This window comes from Schistocerca nitens, chromosome 3 (genome assembly GCF_023898315.1).
Source record: "Schistocerca nitens isolate TAMUIC-IGC-003100 chromosome 3, iqSchNite1.1, whole genome shotgun sequence".
Lineage (NCBI taxonomy): Eukaryota > Metazoa > Arthropoda > Insecta > Orthoptera > Acrididae > Schistocerca > Schistocerca nitens.
This window is the reverse complement of record NC_064616.1, coordinates 870,188,751-870,193,565: the sequence shown is the minus strand read 5'-3', so window position 1 is coordinate 870,193,565 and position 4,815 is coordinate 870,188,751. Positions and strand designations below refer to the sequence as shown.

Below are 4,815 nucleotides of genomic sequence, written 5' to 3'. Positions count from 1 at the left end.
CGCACTGGAAAAGCTACAGCAGAACACTGAAAACGCTACTGTTGCTATCCCTTACGTACAGTTGCTACTAGTGTCTCACCGTCTGATAAATCGAGCATAGCGCTACATCGATATCAACGGTGGTCATTGTCAGCATCGACCGTAATGTTAATCAAAAAGGATTATTCAAGCATCAGCCTTGGTTTAAATCTTTACCGGGCCAGCTTCATTTTGACCACCATGTACAAGTGTTATAGCATCCGGCTCATTTCTTTCAGTGCGAGTGAGACAGAGCAACGTACTCGTATTCAGGAGGAGAGGGGTTCAAATCCTTTTCCGGCTATTCAGATTTTGGTTTGCTATGGTTTCCCGTAAACGATTAAGCCGAATATCGACATGGGTCCTTTGAAATTGTCACCTCCAATATTCTTCACGAACTTTGTCCAATCAGACGTTGTACTGTGTCACTAATTACACCGACGTGAATATGATGTTCAGTCGTAATACGCCTGCTACTGCGGCGTTTCTGCATCGTGATTTTCCTATCACGATTTGTATACGCGAAGTTAATATGTAGAAAACTATTTTCTAGTTTAAGAAGTAACTGTGCCACAGTTCTCTGAATCAGCTTTTTTCATCTATTTACATCACGCTTCACACTTGAATGGAAAGATTTGATTTGTCTTCCCATTAACATCTTTGTTGGGCTACGAGTCATAACTTCTGGTAGTTTTATATGTGATCTCCATATACATAAGTGTTTCAGATTAGAAGTTATCTGCTAATGTAGCCCATTATAAGACCATCATAATATTTCGCATTACTAGTTTACGCAGTTTCTATTATCAAAATTTCGTAAAATGTGGGTGGCTGCGTTAACCGAGGAAGAAAGAAACTGCAGTAGCCTACTATATACCGGCACTTCTTTTGGACTTACGTTTATCTTCGCACTGAAGGAAGAGATAGAGTACGTTCTGTTGTATACTGTCCGTATTTTTCTTACATGCGACTCTACCAATCTTAATTACTTTAGTGGCTCTCACAACTTTTATTTCATTCGCAGGTTACTTAACATCACAAACAGATAACACAGAGCTATCGCTCCTGTATACTCAGCATATGGAATAGTTTAGCAACGTGCATGCTCGTGTTATCTTCAGATATACAACTGACCAACTATTGAGGTTCGCGCATGGGATTGACAAGAGATGACATTTTAGCATGTTTGTCGTGGTTTTATCACTGTGACCAGAGGCAAGGGCCACTGCATTTACGTAGAGAACCATCTCATTGCCGTGTGAAGTGTTTTTCCCACATCGTTACATCTACTAACCTCACGTGTCACGGTACACATGTGTTAGAATGGATGTAGAAAGACAATCATCGAGTTGAAAATGATGTGGAGTGATTATGTGAAGCATAACTGTAGCTTATGAGCAGGTGGGATGTCTTCCGATACTTACCTGAGTTTATGGGTGACGGTTGGTTGGTTGGTTTTTGGGGAAGGAGACCAGACAGCGAGGTCATCGGTCTCATCGGATTAGGGAAGGACGGGGAAGGAAGTCGGCCGTGCCCTTTGAAAGGAACCATCCCGGCATTTGCCTGGAGCGATTTAGGGAAATCACGGAAAACCTAAATCAGGATGGCCGGACGCGGGATTGAACCGTCGTCCTCCCGAATGCGAGTCCAGTGATTTATGGGTGACGTTCAGTTGAGTTTCGTACATACTCATCTCCGCTCTAGCCATCGTTTTGTGTTATATAAGTCATGGACTTGTCTGTACAATTTCTTGCGGCATTTCAGTGCGCTACGGGTACGGGAAAGGAACAAGAATCTGTAGAATCCTGTGAGAGTTTTTAGAAGTTCTAAAGCTCGTAAAGTGTGGATGAGAAGGTTAGAGCAACTTATTTGGGATGAAAAAACACGTAAGTGGTTACGGCTTTACTCAAGTCTGCTATACGCGAAAATGGTGCTGATAAGTTCTGCGGTTTGTAGAGTAATATGATGGTCTCCCCCCCTAGTGTTAATATCTTCATAATACGAGGGCGGTTCAGAAAGTAACCTCCGATTGGTCACAGTGCGGGTTGTGGGGGGAGTAGCGACGCCATCTGTGCGTTCACGCACTCAACAGGTCAGTCGGCATCAAGCCGTGGTCGAGTGAACGTCGTACCTGCGCTAGTTTAGTTTTTGTGGCAGTTTGAAATGTGTGCTGCAATAGAAAACCCCGCCAAATGTGAAGTGCGTGCTGTCATAAGGTTTTTTACAGCCAAAGGATATTCTGCAGCAGCTATTCATCGTGAGCTTTGTGCCATGTACGGACCAAGAGTTATGAGTGAAGGAGTTGTCCGTGAATGGGTACGTTTATTTAAAAGTGGACGAGAAAACGTTCATGATGAAGAGAGGAGTGGTAGACCATCATTGGTGACTGACGAACTCGTTCAGACAGTTGATGCAAAAGTTCGTGAAAATCGACGTTTCTCAATGTCGAAGTTGTCTACTGGTTTTCCACAGATTTCTAAGACTCTCTTGTACGAGATAGTGACAGCAAGATGCGGTCACAGGCTGGCTCCAGGCACAAGCGGGTGATTTTTATGCAGAAGGAATTTCAAAGCTTGTGAAGAGATACGATAAGTGCCTCATTCGCTATGGAGACTATGTAGAAAAATAGTGCAAAGATGTAGTTGTAAGATGTATATATTAAAATATTTTTATTTAACTTGGTGTATTTTTTTAAATCAACCGGAGGTTACTTTCTGAACGGCCCTCGTATTATAGGTGTAAAACGGCTGGTCGCTACAGAAGAAGAGCTTGTATGATGTTGGCTTATTGGGTCGAATACTGGAAGTGGATGTTTGACTATTGCGGTATGTTAGTACTAGGTATAAGGGTGAAGAAAAATTCGCGCAATCGGAATCCGGAACGCGATTCCTCACATACTAAGAACACAAAAATGTCTGTCACAAAATTTCGACCTGTGCCTGCTTCAGGCAGTAAATTGACTTTAACGATTGGCAATCTGGCTACACTGTACTCATATGTACGGTAACTATTTCTTTTAGCAGACAGCAGTAGTTGCGTGCAGACGGTGCAGTGGATAGCGTTTTGGGTTAGCATGTAGGAGGTAGAGAGTTCGATTCTGGATCGAGACGTAGTTGTTTTTATTTGTCAATTTGATTCTGTCATATAATACCGTAAAAAGCACCGTTTCATAAGCCGCACATATTTGACATTTAAAATGTTTCCCTAACGGTAATGGTCTTGATGATTTCATTTTCCATCGATTATAATAATATTATTAATAATAATAATAGTAATGCATGAAGATACTAAACGTGTGCTGATCAGACTCAATGTTGAAAGGAATAATTAGTGGTTCCATGGTGATAACTCATACAAATGGTAACCGTGTTAGGAAATTACTTCCAAAGCACATTGCTAGCCCTAATGATGATGTAAGGCCCTAACGAAGTGTGATGGACCTGTACTTGGCAAGGATAATAATGGAACCATTGTCGGAGGGTACATAGAAAACAGGTTTCGAACCTAGAGGATGTAGTGGTGCGAAGCACTTCGCATCCACGACGTGCAAAAAGCTTCTTTAAAAGCTGACCAATTGTACTTTCATTTCTGCATTCCTAGTACGTAAGTGCAAATGTTTTGCAGAAAACACACTGTAATTGCTGTATGACGATTAAGACGCCAGATACCACGCAAAGTACATTTAGCAAATAAAAACAAACACACCTCTACCCAGAATCGCACCGTCGACCTCCAGCAAGCTAACCCAAAACGCTATACACTGCACCAAATGCGCGTAACTACTGTTGACTGCTAAACGAAGTAGTTACCATACATGTGGTTACAGGGTTGCAGTCGGCCACTCTTTAAAGTCCGTTTACTGCCGGAAACATGCGCAGGACGAAATTTTCTGAGATACATTTTTGTGTCGCTAGTATGTGAGGAATCGCACTGCGAAAAAAAAAAAAAAAAAAAGCACTCCGATGTAGCATTCGTCTTCTCTCCCCCCCCCCCACCCCCCTCTTTAGTGTCCTAAAAGCACTCCGTCACCAGGCCACAAGTGGCCTACTGCGACCATCCGACCGCCGTGTCATCCTCAGTGGAGGATGCGGATAGGAGGGGCGTGGGGTCAACACACCGCTCTCCCAGCCATTATGATGGTATTCTTGGCCGAAGCCGCTACTATTCGGTCGAGTAGCTCCTCAATTGGCATCACGAGGCTGAGTGCACCCCGAAAATGGCAACAGCACATGGCGGCCTGGATGGTCACCCATCCAAGTGCCGACCACGCCCAGCAGCGCTTAACTGCGGTGATCTCACGGGAACCTGTGTATCCACTGCGGTAAGGCCGTTGCCCGCACTGCGAAATCAGAGTGCGCGAATTTTTCTTCACCCTGTATATAATGCGTTCGTCAGGACGCTGGAATAGAGGTTGTGGTAGACCACGGATGCTTTCGAAGTATCCAACGGCAGCTCGGATCACAACGAATGTATGCGGCTTCTTCATCCAATTTATATACTCAGATTCAGACAGTAAACCATAGAAAAATGGAAGGAAAATTTTTGTTTAAGTGCGTCAGTACATAACGTCAATATGTAAGCTAAAAGACAGAAGTTACTGTTTCAGTGAAAGAGCGAAAAAAATTGGTATTAGAATTTCACCAAAGTCCGGATACCAACATAAAGGCAAAACTCACGAGGTGCCGACCAATCGAGAAAAGAGACCGACAAAATCTAGTGAGACAAACCACCAGTTTTGTACACTTTTCGGTAAATTTGGCCCTGCTCCATAGTGAATCATTTTCAAATGAAAGTTCA

The 4,815-nt window shown here is 43.2% G+C and overlaps 1 pseudogene; it reads right to left on the bottom strand.

Moving 5' to 3' along the window:
* Window positions 1-4,235: 4,235 nt before the first annotated feature.
* On the bottom strand, window positions 4,236-4,353 carry LOC126250114 (5S ribosomal RNA; annotated as a pseudogene).
* Between the last annotated feature and the right edge of the window lie 462 nt (window positions 4,354-4,815).